The sequence below is a fragment of the Cupressus sempervirens genome, chromosome 9 (assembly GCF_028749045.1).
Source record: "Cupressus sempervirens isolate cs-2001-9-10 chromosome 9, ASM2874904v1, whole genome shotgun sequence".
Lineage (NCBI taxonomy): Eukaryota > Viridiplantae > Streptophyta > Pinopsida > Cupressales > Cupressaceae > Cupressus > Cupressus sempervirens.
The window spans coordinates 710,966,956-710,986,540 of record NC_143126.1 but is presented as its reverse complement, the minus strand read 5'-3'; the positions used below and the strand labels follow the sequence as shown (position 1 = coordinate 710,986,540).

Genomic DNA, 19,585 nt, shown 5'->3' with positions numbered 1-19,585 from the left:
ATGTTGTTGCACAGTCTATGGTGAACTGTGAAATACCTCTAGGTCGTCAACTTATATTAGAGTCCATTATAAATAAAATCAGTATCTTCGAGCTAACCAATATATATATATAGAAGAAAATGATAAATTTTGCCTTATTTGGTGGACATAAGACTAATATTGTATTCAATTGTACACGATGTAGTGGCAAAATAAGTTGACACCTGTAAACAATAACTTTGAGTAGACGCAATACTCATGTCTATAGGCCTTCCCATTATTCAATCAAGGGATAGAGAAATTAATTTAAATGGAATTGTATATGAATAGTAAATATAATCTGTACAAGATGAAAGGGGATAGGAAATAGCATGTATCAATGAGTCACAAGAACAAGGTTTCATTCACAGGATATTCAATAGATCATTTAGCAAATGTCTATTCATGGATTATCATGACAACAAGAGTCTACATGCAAACTAGAGAGTCATGAATATCATCAATCTTGGGTTGTCGAAGAGATTAGCTATCAAATGCATTTTCAACCATAGGATAACAACGGTACTCAAAATAGTGAGCAATTGATATGATAAAATATGATTTACAGAGATGCATATACTTGGAACATACCTATGATATGTTTTGAGGGAAGTGCAACTGAGGTGTTGATGTGATGTGATCGATTACAAGGAAAATGGTTGAAACGATGATATGATCTGATAATGAAGAGAAAAGCAAGGATGTGTTTTAAGTGATAATGCATTGTGCCTTTGTTGGGAATGAAGCCACAACTCAAGGGACAGGTAATACTTCGAAGATCAATATCATTGTACATGTTTGGGATCTATATATTCCCCTTGTTTATGCATTTATATGCCATCGCTCCTATTAATGAGCTTGAAGATTACTCTACTGATATTAATTAACTAATGTGAATGAATTGGGGACTTCTCGAATAAAAAATTCTTAGTTAGAATGCAACATATTTTATCAATTGATGTATTGGGTGAAGTGAGGCCACATTGGCATGTTCTTAGGATTTATTTCAATCACGCATTAAGATCTTTCTCTCCACTACAACAAACAAATTGTTGAATCTACAAACACATTACTCTTTGCGACTTGAGATAGATCTCTAGTGTATCTTATATGCCCAATGTATTGCAACCTTGATTTTGGTTACTTGGATCTGATTGGTGGATGGAGAGATGCTCAGTGAGTGCACACTAAGCACTAAATCAGCTTGACAAAGGCTTGTGACATCGTGTACGTCCTTCATAACCAGATGATTGGACGTTCATCAGAGCAACTTGCACCAGGAAGGATGTTAACTTACATTTGCTCCTAAATAATGAGATAAGTATTTCTTTATTGTTACTTCTTGACTATTTATTTTCTTTTATTATTGTAGTCACTCTCTTATATGTATTCATGTATTTACTATAAGAGCTACCTGCCTTGATCTTTTCATTCGTCTTTGGGAATGTTCTTGCAGGAAAAGAAGAATGGTGCATTAGGTATGCTACCAAGGCATTGTGCAGGTGCCAGGACTCAATCTTATGAAAGTAGCTTCAAATTGGTTTTGGATCTAGGATTTCTTAAATCATATGTTGATCATGTTAGATAAGGTGAGAGTATTGGAGCTAGATACATTTGATGATTGAGATTATGAGAATCCTTCTATAGCTAGAGGGAGCTTGACATCTCATTAGAGGCAACCTTGGACAAAGACGTTAGGAGGTTGATGCATGTACTTAAAAGCTTCAGAAGGGAACCACATTATCTTAGTATCTGTTGTTGCCAAAGCCTAAGGATAAATTTGTAGTTTAGTACATTCACTCATGTTACTATGAATCAAGTCATGCTTTTGTGATAGAGGGAGTAGATAGAGGATATGCTTTGGTTGACTCTTGAGGATCTTGGTTATATTGATTCAAAGGGAGTAGACCATGTCGAGATGGATTCTCTAGCGATCAAGAAATCATAGTAGTCAGAGGACTATGATTCATGAGATGAAGTTCCATGGAGTAGATTGAAAGGCCTTTATGTGAATACCTGAATTGTAGAAGGATACTTGGAATGCTATTAGTTCAGAGTACATTATCATTGAAGATCTCACAACCGATATTTTGTCCAAGCCTTTTGCCAACGTGAAGTTTATACATTATTGAAGACGAGCTTGGAGTTGTGGATCATAGCCCTTACTGAGAGGGATACAGCATTAGTAATTTCCTAAGATGTACCTTAATGCATTCTTATCTAGGAGAAAGAAGTTTGAGGTGAAAACCCTTATTCCATTCTCTAGGAATATTAATGGTGGACCCACCCTCTGATATGGGTCATGGTGGATGTCGTGAGTTATTACATGATCTTGTGGAAACTTTTTGAGAGGTGACAATCTTTCAATGAAGTTTACTTATGGTTACTATTGTAAGGTGACAATCCTAGCAATGGTTTAACCTGCTATCATGATAGATAACATTTAGTTGATGTCCTTGGAGATCATGATAGTACATGTTTCTATGTAACTTTTGAAGTTACATTACCAAGATATGGCATGGTGTATACTACTAGACATAGTATTAGAGACACCATGTTTAGATGTTTTCCTTGGTAGCCATTATGAGACTTGATGCGAGTGCATATACTAAAGAAAATATAAGTATGGTGAATATCATACGATTGATATTCTTGGGCATACCATACTCCTGATATTACTGTGAGGTAACAATTGTACATTGTGTTGTTTATTTGGATAGAAATCATCCTCCCTAGCTAAGAGAGAGTGTTAATGATTGTAGCTTTGACCAAATGATTCCAATCAATGAAAGCAAATGCTTGAATGGCATATCAAGCCGTAAACATTCAATATCTATCCTTCACGATAATAGACTATATATATATATATATATATATATATATATATATATATATATATATAATTGTATATTATTGTCATATATTACAATCATGGTAATACATTGAGCAAATATGATTTGTGATATATGAGTTAAGATATTAACAAGAGACACATGTCTCTACGGGAGACATGCCTCTTTATATCATATACATATTCATTGGAAGAGTAACCTGAAACAAACATAAATCAATAAGTGAAAAAGTAAAGTTTTTGATTATGGAAAAAACAGGTTTTATAGGGACCTGAAACCCCTAACATATTAAGAAAGATTATAGAGAATAAGTCCATTAGCTGGGAGAGACAGAAGTCCAGCATCCAAAAAGCCAGCAGGCCAGCAAAAAACCAAACAGAACAAAACACAAGAAACCAGGGCCAGAAACAGCAAACAGAGAGCACAGAGACCAAACAAATAGAGGGCACTGAAAGGTAAAGTAACAGCAGTGAAATGTAACATATCTCAGCAACATTAAAATTTGAAAATATTTAAATCTGCACAAATTTAACATTTGTTATGTATCAGTGATATTGGAAAACTGTTGTAAGGGATTGTTTTTGTTAAACGACTTCTTGGTCAATTGGGATGACATCTTAGAAGGGGAATACAAATTCGTGGCACTCGCAATTGAAGTTTCATTTTGTGTTGTCTTTTTCCCTTGTCCCTCTTTTGCATTTGCACTGTCTGTTTCCTTCATTACCTCATAATCCTTGCCTTTGTAACTAATTTTGGCACTGCAAAAACCAAATAGCAATAAAAACCAAAAAAATTAGCAAGGTGAACTCAAAAACTAGCAACATGTTTAATCTATAGTTTTTTCTTTTTTTGTAAATTTTTTAATATTGATAATTGTTTATAGATTTTCTGCTCAAATGAGCATCAACAGAAGATTAATACAAGCTCTTTGGAGCACAACCACAAGACCAATATGAACTGCTTTCAACTAGCCACACTATAAACCATCTATGCCAAGTGTCAACTTAAAAATTCACTTACTTAGAAACCACCTCCATTTTAGAAACCAACTATGGAAGAGGATGAGTCATCAATTAGAATTCCATATTAGTAGTGTTATTGGGAAATGTGTCTCAGAGACTTTTTGTCTCCAAAAACCTCAAAAAAGGTTGGAGAATCAGTGACCAAGTCTCCTGAATACTCCGAGTCTCCAAACCCATAAAGTCTAGTCTCCTTGATGTCCCCTAATTAAAAAATAAATTTAAAATATAATATTAAATGATTGTATGTATTTTGGCCCTCATTTTAATGTTCTTTTAATGCAAAACCAGTGGCAATTTAAATGATTTAATCATCTAAGTCATCATCATACTAAATACTAGATAGATTTCTGATTTCTGTTTACAGTTCTAAGTTTTTCTTTGCATATCAGTGATTTAGCATCAAACTATATATTTTTGAATTTCAAATTTGAATATAGAATGATATTCTCAATGGTTATTAATCTGATGCAATGATGATCATCTACAATATTCAGAAATCAGATATGACTATGAGATATGTAATGTGAGTTTTGAACTATTTGACTTTATATTAATGTGATATTACTATTATTTTTAGTTTTACAATTTTACTATAGTGTATTAAGTATTAGATTATTTAAAATTTTAATGCTCAAAGTTCATATTTATAATTTTTTATTGTTCTTGTTTTCAAAGCACTATGCTATGAATCTATGGTGTTTCATTGGAATTATTAAATTATATTAAAAACATTGCCATCTCTAAGTACCCTTGTCTCCTATTTTTGAAAAATAGTCATACCGGTACTATTATCAGTTCTAGAGACCTCCAAGTCTCCCTATCTCCTAGTAACATTGAATATTAGATGTCCCATTGGGATTTGAACATGGTTGCCCACATTGAGAATTTGATGCTTCAACCTCACTTGATCACAATCCCTTAAATCAAAAGTTTATTTTCTAAAGTCAAATTCCAAAATATAAAAGCAACACCTTAGGAAAGTACAAAACCAGAGCAGCAACATGTCAACCATGTTTGTCTACATCGTGAATCCCGGTTGTGAAAAAGAAAAAAAGAAATCAATCTAAACAAAAGCACAACATGTTTAGCCCATTCAAATGACACTTTTGAAAGATGAAAGACAAAAAAATGGTAAAAAATGTCACTTAAGGCAAGTGCCACAACAAAGTAGTAGCATATTTATGATCCCTTTATTACGGTAAGAGATAGTTTTCATTATCTTTGTTTAGTATCTAATGGTTATCTATTGTAATCTTCTGTAAATATTAGAATGTTTTTGTTCTTTAGTTAGCTGTAGATAACTGTTAGTTTTCTTTTCGCTAGAAAAGAATGTTTCTATTCTTTATGATCGTTTCCTAAGGAAACATCATTTTATTCTTTTGTATATATAGACCTCTCGATCTCTATTAATAACAAGCAAATATTTTCCAATTACTTTCGTAATATGGTATCAGAGCCAATACTCCAATTTTTTTCGAAAATAATTATAATTACTTGGTTGAAATTATCTTCCTTTTACATTTGAAATTATTTATATGCATATTTACTTATAACTCTCTCTATAATTTGACTAGGGTTTCCGTTCTGAGAGATCTGAATCTGCCGACTTTTGGTTCGGTTCTACAACTTATTTCTGTCCGGATCCGTTTGTTTTTTAAGATCTCAACTCGGTTGTTTGTTTTTTTAGGGTGCCTCAATTTTTGAGCCAGCCGATCTACAAACTGGCAACATATTCTTTCACAATTTTTTGAGCTCTTTTTTGGGTCACTCTTCAAATTTTTTGGGTCTCTACTTTTTGAAGGTTGCATGTACTTGCATGTGTTTCTTTACCATGCAAAGTCTCGTGTTTTGCCTCCCTTAAAAATTTTGGTGGGTTTTCATAATTTTTTTCCTTAAAAATAACTTTCTGATGGGTTTCTATAAATTTTCCCTTAAAATTTTCTGCTTTTGTAATTCGCAAAGTTATGTGGGATTCCTTTGTGGGTTTGCAATTTTTTCCTCAAAAATTATTTGTTGGGTTTTATGGTTTTTCCTAAAAAACGAAGCTTTCTATTATAAGGTTTTGATTGTTTTTTCACCTCAAAAATTATGTTAGGTTTTGATTGTTTTTTCACCTAAAAAATCATGTTGGGTTTTGATTGATTTTTCACCTCAAAAATCATGTTGGGTCTGATTGTTTTTTCACTTCAAAAATTATGTTGGGTTTTGATTGATTTTTCACCCCAAAATTCGTGTTTGGTTTTTTTGATTTTCTCCTAAAAATCATGGCTTTTTACGGATTGTTTTGGAGCATTATGCTCATCTACAAAGTTTTGGAGCATTATCCAAAGTACCATCAACAGCTTTCCCAGTAGACATCCTCTGCTCCAAATTCAGAAGGCTCCTGAAAAAAGGTCATTCAATGCAACTATTGCCACAAGTATGGGCACTTGAAGGTTGAATGTTGAAAGTGCTTAGCTGCCTTATCTAAGCAATCTAGCTTACAACCCATAGCGAATAGTGCAGAGCTCTTTGAGCAGTCAGAATTTGCCTTTTACGCTTTTTGATAGCTTCGTGCTTTGGATAGATTAACCATTAAGGGAGGGTATTACAGTAATAAATAGTTTCTATTATCTCTGTTTAGTATCAAATGGTTATCTATTGTAATCTTTTGTAAATATTAGAATATTTCTAATATTTAGTTTTTTGTTTCTAGAATAGAATGTTTTTATTCTTTAATTAGTTGTAGATAATTGTTAGTTTTCTTTTAGCTAGAATAGAACATTTCTATTCTTTACAATCATTTCTTAAGGAAACATCGTTTTATTCTTTCGTATATATAGACCTCTTGGTCTCTGTTAATAACAAGCAAATATTTTCCAATTACATCAAAAGTTTATTTTTTAAAGTCAAATTCCAAAATATAAAAGCAACACTAGAGGAAAGTGTTGAAGTTGATGAAAGATCAAGTCCACAGCTCCCAAGAATCACCTGAATGCAAACACCTGTTACAAAAGAGAGAAACAAAAAGCTATGGAGGTAGAAATTGCCAGAGCCATAGTTGAGACATTCTTGATGAGCAAAAAAGAGATTGCTAATATCAATAATGAATTTAATAAATTACAAAGAGATCAATCTTTATAAAAGGAGATCAAATCCCTAATAGGAAAAAAACTAGGTTGTATGATAATAATTAATAAAAGAATTAATTATTATATGCTTAAAGTTTAGCTTATGCAAACTAGAGATAATAAGTAACTCAATAATTAAATCAAATGATTTAATTAATAAGGCAATATCTTATTACTCTAACACCCCCCTTTAAGATAAACTTAGGGAGTAACTAAAAACCTAGAAACTACTTTTGAAAGTAAATTTGGGTCTTAGCAACAAAGGCCTGATGAGGAACCCAAGCACAACCAAATCTCTGTAAAGAGGAGAAATAGAGAAAATCACATAGGAAAAACCCTACTCGAAAAGGAGACAGAAAAAATGCTGAAAAGAACTAGTGAAGGACTAAAGAAGCCTCCAAACTAGGGAATGTTTCAGAAGATAGGAACAAAGATGATCATGTGGAACCCCATTGAAGCATGTAGAAGTCGCCAAGCTCTGTCAAAAGTAATTGCTAATCTAATGAACCTCCACTAAAATAGAACTTGACCAGGTAGAGAAGACTGTAATCTGCATTGAATCAAGAGGCACACAAAGGCAAACAACTGAACTTGAAGATACAGATGGCACGAAATACCAAAGCCTGAAGATTTGATCAATCAAACCAAGGAAGCATGAGAAACAACAGAAGAACCCCCCCAATGCAGATAAGGGTGAGGTGACAGGAAACTAGAAAAGTGGGCCAAAAGAATTGCAAGTCAAGGAACCACAATCAAGATGCACAAAAGAGTACTTATGTGTGTACTGGGGTGATCAATCTCAGACATGTCATGAGGCTAATGTCACGGAAGGGACACTCACTGGACAAAAGCAGATGACAAACAAAGGCAAACCATCAATCCCCCATGGCACTTTATTAGAGTAGTGCATGCACAATAAGGCACAAGATATGGTGAATCCCAAGAATACAATAATCGGCATGAGTGTCCTCAGATGACACTGCTTGAATTAGAAGGCAAAACAAGACAAACAACTGAAACGAAAATACAGATGCGGTATGACACTTTATCTCAGTGTATTTGCAAGAATTCATACAAATGATGTCTAAATAGACCATAAGAGACATAAGACTAATACAGTAGATAGTACAAGTCATGACGAATCATCCAAAGCAAAGAAATTGATCCTCGGACCGGAAACAACCAAGTTATCCACTAGAATGCAAAAATGCAGAAGACTAAAAAGAATGTGCCTAGAGAAAACTATGGGAAAACAACTAGCATCACTAAAAAGAGGTCGGAAAGACCTTTCCAATGATATAAAGAATTCCCAAATCGAAGACCGGATGCTCAAGATATGTCTCCTGCAGTGCAAAATAGAACTTCTGGCTTTGACTGCATAAATAGGAAACCAAATGGCATCAAAAATTCAAATAACTTGCACCATCATGATGGGCTCGGAAAGAGCTTTCTGACGATATGAGATTTGTCTAAAAATACTTTTGTATGACCAAGGTATGACCAAAAAGCCACGGATAGCTTTTTAAGACAAAACAAATCATAAAAGAGATGGTTTGAAGGCTGTCAAATTTTGGCTCAAAAAATGATGATGTTAGCACTTGCAGCAGGGTTGCAATGTCAGTACCTTTATGACGTCCTTGTACTTTAATGATGCAGGTGCCCTTTTTAGGAAGATTTAAAAAGGGTTTTTGAAAAAAATAAAAATAAAAGAAAGCAAGTTTTTTTTGAAACTTGTATTTTTTTTTTTTTTTTTTTGATTTATTTTTGAATAAAATAAATAAATTGTCGCCTTGTGAAACGTGCCCAAATTTGGGAGTAATATTTTTCCTCAAGTTTCAACTATGTCCAAATTGGACAAATTTTATATGGAAATGGGGGTTTTTGGGTGCTCTGAATCCAACAGTGAGGTCCATTTGGGCTCAAAATCCACCAAAAAAAATGACCCCCCCAAATCCAATACAAAATAACTCTGAAAACTGAAACCCTCTAAAATAAAAAAAAGCACAAATCTAAAAGTCAAGAAAAATCTCTCATAAATTGAATAGGGGCATGAAGATCTAGAGCTTTGATACCATGTTGAAGTTGATGAAAGATCAAACCCGTAGCTCCCAAGAATCACCTGCATGCAAACACTTGTAACAAAAGAGAGAAGCAAAAAGCTATGGAGGCAGAAATTGTCAGATCCATAGTTGAGACATTCTTGATGAGCAAAAAAGAGATTGCTAATATCAATAATGAATTTAATAAATTACAAAGAGATCAATCCTTATAAAAAGAAATCAAATCCCTAATAGGAAAAAAGCTAGGTTGCATGATAATAATTAATAAAAGAATTAATTATTATATGCTTGAAGTTTAGCTTAAGTAAACTAGAGATAATAAGTAACTTAATAATTAAATCAAAATGATTTAATTAATAAGGCAATATCTTATTACTCTAATAGAAAGTACAAAAACAAAGCAACAACATATCAACCATTTTTTTCTACATCGTGAATCTTAGTTGTGAAAAAGCAAGAAAGAAAATCAATTTAAACAAAAGCACGACTATTTAAATGACACTTTTTAAAAGATGAAAGACAAAAAAAGGTTAAAAATGTCACTTAAGGCAAGTGCCACAACAAAGTAGCAACATATTTATGATCCCTTTTCATCTAAATTTTTGAGCCACGATGCCAAGAATTTGGCGCACCGCAATTCCTTTTAGTTTTTTTTTTTGTCATTTAAAATTGAAATAATGAAAAAATTCTATTTTTTCAATCAATAAAGAATGGAAAATGTCCTTGGCCAATGGTTGAATTTGTTGAGAAATTAGGCTCAATAGAAAACCAACTTTGAAATAAAAAAGAAAATGAAAAAAAGAGAAAAGATAATCTTTGAGTTTGGCATTTGCAAAGCCTTTTACTTATAATGAAAAAGAAGACATTATCATAATTTATAAAAATAGAGAGGGTGGACAATGATTCCTCCCCTAGTCCACATCAAGACAAGTTGTTGGAGCCCAAGGATGCATTCTTGGGGGATTTGTATTGCCCTCTTCTAAACTTGCCCAAAGATTTGCTTGAGACTAAAAATCGCAACAAATTAGGGTTAGGGTTAAATGTTAGCAATTAAAATATCTCTTTAAACAATGTGATCCTAGATTTGAGCCCTACAATCATAACCCAAGAAACATAAACACACACACATACTTCCAATTATTAGGGTTATACAATAACACATTATATTCACATAATATTTAGAATATTATACAAATACATTAAGTTTTGGAGGAAGAAACATGATAGGTCTTCCTGGAGCAATATCTACACTAAGCCTAAGAGTAGTGTGAATACTAGAGCCCTCTTGGCCTCTATGGGTAGTCAATATGGACATCCGCTAGGGTGGCCTACTTAGTGGGTTGCTTGTACCTTCTTTCCCTATCTATGCCTCATCCACCTAAAAATAAGTGCTATCAATCCAGTGTCAGATGGAGGCTGTCAAGGGGGTTTATTAGCTCCTCTACGTAAGTCCAAGAGCCGATTGGTTAGAAAGCCCTCTGGCCATGGGATTCAGTTAAATGGTCATCTCCAGGGTAGCCTATTTAAGATAACTAAATTATAAGTCTCCCTCTTAGACCAGGGATCCATCATAGAAGATGGATTTTAGACAATTTCATCATCAGGCATATTTTATATTCTATCATATGAATATACATATAAGGGATAAGCATTATCTATTTATGCATAAACAATATATACACACAAACATGCCCACATACACATATACATGCATACATATACAGATATGTGTGTGTTTGTGTGTACACACACATTGATATATATTACGAACAATTATGAGAAGATAGAGTGCCGAGGAGGACATATTTGAAAATAATATTAGACTGTGCTACATGAGGCCTGATCTAAAGATTAATTCCTTTGTCGTATTTGTTGTTTATTCTATTAGGCGATTCTTAGATTGATTTGCTTCTGTTTTGAATGATTCTTAAATTATTGGCTAATCAGAAAAGATAATCTTTGAGTTTGGCATTTGCAAAGCCTTTTTTTCAAACTGTAGGTTTAAAGTTATTGTACTTACCTTGTTTTATCTTCATTGCTAACTATAATTGTTTGAAAAGCTCCTTCTTCTCTTTTGATGATTGTAAAAGAGTAGTGGAGGGGTAATAAGAGTTTATTTAGGTCGGGGCCCTTGGTTAGCTACACTTTTGAGGTTATGTTTATTTTAGAATTTTTTTTTTGGGCATTTTGCTTAGGTGAGAGCTATCTCAGGGATTCCAAGCTATCGCCATTACTCACAAAGAAAAGAATACATCCTCATGTTTTATAAAAATAGAGAGGGTGGACAATGATTCCTCCCCAAATCCACATCAAGACAACTTGTTGGAGCCCAAGGATGCATTCTTGGGGAATATGTATTGCCCTCTTCCAAACTTGCCCAAGAATTTGCTCAAGAATAAAAATTGCAACAAATTAGGGTCAGGGTTAAATCTTAGCAATTAAAATATGCCTTTAAACAATGTGATCCTGGATTTGAGCCCTACAATCATAACCCAAGAAACACACACACACACACACTTCCAATTATTAGGGTTATACAATAACACATTACTTTAATATAATATCTGGAATATTATTCAAACACATTAAGGTTTGAAGGAAGAAATGTGATAGGTCTGCTCAAAGCAACATCTACGCTAGCCTTAAGAGTGGAGTGAATACCAGAGCCCTCTTGTCTTCTATGGGTAGTCAATATGGACATCCACCGAGGTAGCCTACTTAGTGGGTGGCTTGTACCTTCTTTCCCTACCTATGCCTCATCCCCCTAAAGATAAGTGCCATTAGTGCAATGTTAGATGGAGGTTGTTAAGGGGGTTTCTTAGTTCCTACTATGTAAGCCTAATAGAAGATTGATAACAAAGCAGTCTCGGCCATGAGATTCAATTATATGGTTATCTCCAAGGAAGCCTATTTATGATAACGTTCTTATAAGTCTCCCTCTTAGACCATGAATCCATCATAGAAGATGGATTTCAGACAATTTCATCATCAGGCATATATTATATTCTATCATATGAATATACGTTTAAGGGATAATCATTATCTATTTATGCATAAATAATATACACACACATGCATACACGCGCGCGCGCGCGCACACACACACATATATATACAATGTACATATACAGATATTTGTGTGTTGATATATACACAATCATACCTGTATATTCGTCTACATAAGCATATACATGTGTGTGTATGTACACACACATGTATATATATTATGAATGACTATGAGAAGATAGAGTGCCGGAGACGACAGATCTGAAAATAATATCAGACTGCTGTATTAGGCCTGGTCTGAAGATTAATTCTGTTGTTGTATTTGTTGTTTATTTTAGAAGGCGATTCTTAGATTGATTTGCTTCTGTTTTGAATGATTCTTAAATTATTTGCCGATCTTCCTTATTGACTGATTGTGTTCACTTGCTTGCTTGCTTGATCTTTGTATGAATGAATGATTGACTGACTGAACAAATTCTTTTGATTGTCTGATTTGAGGTATTGGTGAGTGATGATTAAGAAATTGTTGATTAGATAATTGATAAATGATGATGTAGTGATATATGTTGATTTAATAGAGTGATTTAATGATTGATTATTCACTTGATTTGATATTGCTTTTGTGGATTTGTGAGTGATGAGTGACAAGAGATCCTTCAATGCTTGGAATGAACTTTACTTCAATATTATTGGTAGAAAAGTCACTGCCTTTTATATGAATTGAGTCAACAAGTGTTGCCTTTGAGAATAAAATATGATTTCCAAATCGATCTCCCGTAGATGTCCTCCTCAAATGGAACCTTTTCCCATTTTTATCTTCCAATGTTGGGGAGAGTTACACCTCTTTATCATGTCTTCCCTTTTGCAATGGTCACAACTTTTTACAATTACCAACCTTTGGATGAGTCACAATTTTTCATAACTCTAGCCTTTCAAACGAGCCACTTCCTTATTTTCTTTTCCATTAATTCTTTCTTGATTTACTACACCTTCAAACTATGTCTTTTCTTTATGCTTATTCTTTAAGTCTGATTATACTTTCCTTTTCAAATCACATCAGCATATTTTTCTATTTCTGGATATACATTTCTTTTATATACTCTTCTTAAACAATTGTGTTATAAACTCTCCTTACAACTTCCCCTTCAGCTTTTCTTCAATGATCTTCTTTCTTATCTTCTCATTTTCAGATCTACAAATTTAAGTTCCCCTCAATTGCATTCTACAACTTCTTAATATATCTTCCCAAGTGTGGTGTCTCTTCCACTTTCATAATTGCTCCTTAACTAATCTCAAGTGCTGTTCTTTATTTCTAATTCAGGTTTATTTCTGAATTCTTCTCCAATTCTTAGCTGATTATTCCATGTTTCATTTTCCAGATTTCCTTGGTCCATCCATGTTGCCTTTCAAATGGACTCTTCTTCCTTTTATATTTTATGTCGAGGGGTTACAACTCTTCATTGCATGCCTATTGACCTTTCATTTGACTTGATTAACTTGTAATTATGTTTTATTATTTATTTATATTTAATCTTATTAATTAATGTCTATTATTAAAATCCTATTTCAGAAAGGGTACATTACAGAGTACTGCCATTATGAGATTGAATAGTGACAATATGGTCAATGCATGGTCTACAGCATCATAAGCTAATGAAAAGTCCCATTATCTTGAATACTAGTAATACCATGCCTCACCGACTTATAGTTGGATCTAAGCCGCTCACACCTAGCACTAGAATATCTTCTATGAGAGGATATGTTCTATTACATATAAATTTACGTTTAGTTACAAATATAAAATATGAAAAGGATCTAAAAGAAATACCTAAATGTCCAGGGTTTGTATTCTGTAGTGGTTCAGAGTTGATACATCAAACTTTCAGGCAAAAATATGGAGAGTGACACTTGCCTAGGAATTTCCCTAGTCAAGGCTCTTAATCTAGTAGGCTTCAAAATGGTTGTTTAAACTTTAAATGTCTTCAATCCTATATTGCGCTACATGGTCTGATTCATGCGTACTGAAGTCTAATATATTAAGTACTGAAATCATGATTTAGTGCATTAGCTTTGAAGAGTATGTGCGACAAAAGAAAACATATGTAGTGAAATGTGGCTGTTGTCACTGGGTCAACAACTTACATTGGCAGATTCAATCCAAATGGCTTGATCTCTAGAAAATTTGGAGGTTCAGGCAAAATCCTTGGTATTTTCTGTTTCAAATAAAATAGGTTCATATGAAATATTTTCAAATACAAAAGAATCTGTAGTTTCTGAACCTTCAAATTTTAAAACATTTTAGGGCATGATTATATTGGTATTTAAACAGATACTGGCGTGTAATGATAAGAGAAAAATATCAGCTAAGGATAAAAATGATTAATATTATTAGTAATAGATTGAAATCTCGCTGGGAAGTAGTAGATATCTCTGCTTCTTGCAAGAAGATCCATAAAACAAGAATTCTAGCCGAGAAGTCCTGAACTTCTAGCATGCTTCTTGCAGGTGGCAGCAGTAAAACTGTGACACCCAGCAAGTTGCCTATTTTGTATTCATCTTGTTTTTTTGAGTGTTCGGAGGAGAGCAGAAGGGTTTTGGAGGAGAGAAATAGTTTTTGGGGACCATGTAGTTTGATTTGAAATTCCTGATATTTTCCCAAGAAGTTACCGATTTATCTCTGATATTTGCTGAGAACCTTTTTTTGCCTCGCCGATAAGTGGCAGAGTACGAGATTTTGAAGTATACTATTAGTAATGTTCAAGTAACAGAAATGTTTAAAAAGTAAATGAAAAAAAATAAACTTTACAAACAAGAGCATGTAGTTGATTGCCATCATTCAACTGATTTCAAGGGCCTAATTCCCAAGGTTGCTTGGGTCAATGGCTGACAAATTCTGATAGCACCTCAGAATTAAAAGCACATTTAGATGGTAATGTCTGTGGTGAATGTCCTCTACTGATGTGTAGGGACTGGTCTTTTGCAAACTTTCCTCCATGCTAGCTTTCTAGCTTCCTTGGGACTGTGTTTAGGAGCTAGTTAGTGTGCTGGACTAGACGTAAGTGAAGTGGTTTTTTAAGTTTAAAAGCTTCCATCCAAGTCAACTGTGAGTGATATGAGAATTTTGTTCCAACACGTTTTCCAATTTTGAATGGACGATTTCAAAGATTTCAATATATTGCCACGTAACTCCCAAAGTCAGATTTTTACCAACAATTTAATATATATGAAATTTTTGTAACCTGTGAAGACATTTTAGGTTTAATATAAATGAAATCCAATGCATCATGTGCATTGTAATTTGTCTTCATCATCTTTTTAAGTGCTGAGGTAACCATTGCAATGCCCATATCAACTAAAACCAACTTGAAGCTGATATTTATCTGTTTGCTACAAAAGGAAGCTTCAGATTAAGCTGTATATTTCATTAATAATAATTGGCATATTTTCCTTGAGACGTGGGGGTTGTGGGTGTGGGGATGCGGATGAGGATGTTAATCTAGTTGGGGTGCGCAAGTGAATGAATAAGGATAGGACGTATCACATATGACTCCAGTTAGCAGAAATTGTGGGTATGGAGACATGACTATGGTCCAGGTTCCTGTTACAGAGCATTAAAATTCTAAATAATGACAGCAAGAGATAACGATAATAGTATTCGAAATTGTAATGCAATATGAAAACACTTTTTTTTTTAAAATTGTGTTCGTGTAAATATATAGCTATTCTTTGTTTTGTAATGACCCAAAAAATTTTGCAAATATAATCAGATTTAAAATGCTCCCACTATTTTTAGCTGAAAATATAATGAAAGCTCAATAACAATTTTTACATAAGTTGCATGTCAATATTTAAATAATTCTTGCAGACTTGTCACAAATTATGCTTAGAAATTATCTAGATTCACACATATGAATTGGGACTTCAACAAAATGCCTGCAGCTTATTTTATACTCTCCAAAAGAGCAACAAATGCTGGTACAAATCAGAAAATTACAGCTACGTATGAAGATAGGATCTGGAAATAGTTTATGGTTGTTTTAGCATTTTTTCTATTTAAGTCTACAAATATAAATTATAAACTATTAAAAGCTAAGCTGAAATCTGATCAATCTTTGAAGTGAAAAAAAAAAACTTGTATATGAGATTTTTGAATTTTTCTCAAGAAACAAAACATTTTGTCTTCTAATATCAAACAACCCAAGGATTTTCATCCTCAAACTTTCTAGTTGAACACAAGCACTCAAGTGGTGAAGAAAATTGATGAATTGATAAAAGGCATAAACTAGTGAGGCTTTTATAGAAGTTATAGGTAAAAATTCTACTGTCCCATTGGGCCAAAATAATATTAATTAAAAATATTTTCAAGTGCTCTCTCTCAAAATAGGCCACATGAAGAGGTGTTATAAACTTATAACCTTCTCTTACACCTAGCAAAATTTAGCTAGTTAAAGAGTTTCTTCTGATACCCACTCAGTCATCATAAACTTTGTCATAGGATGTCATAAAGGACATTTCCTTTCCATCTTAACTTTTTTGTAACTTATTGATTTCCAACTCATTTATTCCTTTTTGTTTTCCAATATTAGTTGTAGCTCCTCATTTATGAGCTTTCATCAAATTTTTCATAAGCCTGCCAAAGAAATTGCCATAAAAGAAGATACCTTAAATTTTCACGCCCCTCCTATAAAAAGTACACAAAAATAATATTTTATTAATTACTAGGCCTGCGCTATTGAAAATCAGTAATAATTAATTCTTGTCCTAATAATAAAATTTTAATTAAATTTGTTTCCCTAGCAACTTCTCCTTATCCCACAAGGAGTATACAAAATGCACTTATTCTACAAAATCAAGTTAATTAAAAAATGTGTTAATTTTATGGCAGTGCTCGTCAATCACAAGCAAACCTTAAGATATTTTGCCTTCCCAACCATAGATGGTAAGCTCTTATTATCACCCCATAGCACACTGCATATTCTATACATTGCATAATTCATTATTGATGCAAGAATGACCTTGCATATATATGAATCAATGCCTCCTAATAGACCTCGAGTCAGCCTTGTAGTTTTGGCGCCAAGAATAGGATCAGACCTATTAATTACAAGTTACATTCATATAGGTCTTGTCCAATTACACAATTGAAAGTTACCGAAATTGCCGAAATTGCCCAAATAGTGCCAAACCCAAATAATAATTGATATGACAAAGTTCATTAGCTACATGGCTAAGGCCGACATGCCAATAAGCCATTAGTTGTACTAGGTCGGCCCTAGAAGGGATCCAACCTAGCCATACATTGACACTCCCTCTTAGCCAGGGAGGATTTCTTCTCAATACTCAAGTTACATAGTGACAACTATCATGGCTATTCACATGAAAATGCAAGTGAACACAATGACCATGGATACTCCCAGAGGGTGAATTCATTATGGCTACTTCCATGAATGGGAACACAAGTGCTCATCACAAAAATGTGATGACGTTCACCATGGCTACTTACAGAGGGTGTATGAACAAAAGTTCTACATCATGGGATTTCTTCTATCACATCCTCCATGCCTACTTGCTACATGCAAAGGGTGGAACAAGGGCTTTCACCTTAGACTTCTCCCAAAGAATAATGTGTCTCCACCATGCCTACTTGTTGAGGGTAGATCCACCATACCTACTCGCATAGAGTGGAACGAGGGTAGACCCACCATGCCTCAAACTTCTCTCAAAGATAACTCATTAACAAGGGGTTGTACCTCAAACTTCTTGCAAAGAAGAACTCATTAACAACGGATTGCACCTCAAGTTTCTCTCACAGAGAAGAACTAATTAACAAGGGATTGCACCTTGAATCTCTCTTATAGAGAATATCTTATTAACATAAAAACCATCTAAATGTTGAGACTCCCTCTCAAGCCATGCAATAAACTTATTGTTTGAATATCACAATAAATTGATTGACTCCAATGTTTGACCAAGCAATTAGATTTGATCTCCCTTATACAAGCTCCCTTTGAATATCATTTCTTCCTCTTCGAAGAAACTAATCACAATGACAATCTGTATAGGTTCTTTCTCTTTAATGAAGTTATGTGACAGCAATTCAGTCCCATGGCTGCAAGCAACATCCTCGTGTTCATTTCTAAAGCCTACATGAGTTTGCATGTAATCTCTCATCACCTTGTTGCTTCTTGATCCGTCCTGGAAGCATTTTGAGAGAGATTAGCAAGAGTTCATAGAATCAAACTATTCCTGAAGAGAAATATATAGATCAATGCTAAGATTATAACATGAATTAATATTAACTACATAAAGTTCATAATCAATATTCAATCATAAAATACTTATTTCTTTGTTGCCCAAATTTTCTCACAATCCTCCAAAACTTTTTGCCACCACAAAATTATAGTGCAGGGAGAGTAAAAAATTCAAAAACCAGCACATTCTCCAAGGCTCGCCAGCTACACATTCTTATAAGAATCCTTCATTTTTTGCATCTCTTAAATTCCAATTTTCCTATTCTCATTAAGGATCTTTACTAGACCCACTCTAGTACCATGTTAATTTAATGGTAGTGCTTGTTAACCATAGGGAAACCATCTGATTTGTTGTCTTCCCAACTATAGACAATAAGTTCTTATCATCACTTCCGAGCACGCTATATATTCTGTACATCGCAGAATTTATTGCTATTGATGCAAGAATGGCCTTGCATATATATGAATCGGTGCCGCCTAATAGACCTCCAGTTGGCCTTGTAGTTTTGGCACGAGGAATAGGATCAGACCTATTCATTACTAGTTGCCTTCATATAGGGCTTGCCCAATTACATAATTGCAAGTTACTTGATTCACCCAAATAGGGCCAGACCCAAATAAGGATTGATATGACGAAGTTTATTAGCAACATGGCTAAGGCTGATGGGCCAATTAGCCATTAGTTGTACTATGTCAGTCCTAGAAGGGATCCGACCTAGCTACACATCAACAGATGGGACATCACATGTTTCAATGTGGATATTTTCAGAGATTGCTGTCTTCTGCAATATCCCTTTTTGCAACAGGTGATTCTGATGTGTTGCACCCATATGACAGCCATAAACATAGTGCCTTTGTTGCAGTTTAAATTTGAGAAGAAGTTTTCAGTCGGGTAATTTCACCTCTATACAAATTTTCCTTTTTTAAAATACTGACAAACATTTCTTTGTTTGGGATTCCAGATGCAACAAAAAATACTTTAAGTCTCTTTTGTATTGCATATTTTATTTGCATTGACTCTTATAGATGTTCTTATACGCTCCTAGAAATCCCTCTCATAGGGTAAATATAATTTTAAGGTAACCTTGTTTTCTCCATAGCCTAGGTGTTTGAATAGGAGGTATTTGTTGCTTTCAATCAAATGTCTAAAGATCAAGTTATCAGTCTGAAATTTGATTATGTGACTGCAATTGTTTTAGTGTTTAATCATCTTCTACGTAGTGTTTGTGTTTTAGTTCTTTTATTATTAAAATTTTGGCCTTTCAC

The 19,585-nt window shown here is 33.8% G+C and overlaps 1 protein-coding gene across 1 annotated transcript in view; it reads left to right on the top strand.

The window, feature by feature from the left end:
• The window catches only part of LOC149540695 (mitochondrial thiamine diphosphate carrier 2-like), a 135,322-nt gene that overhangs the window by 87,654 nt on the left and 28,083 nt on the right, over window positions 1-19,585 (top strand). The window lies entirely within an intron of this gene.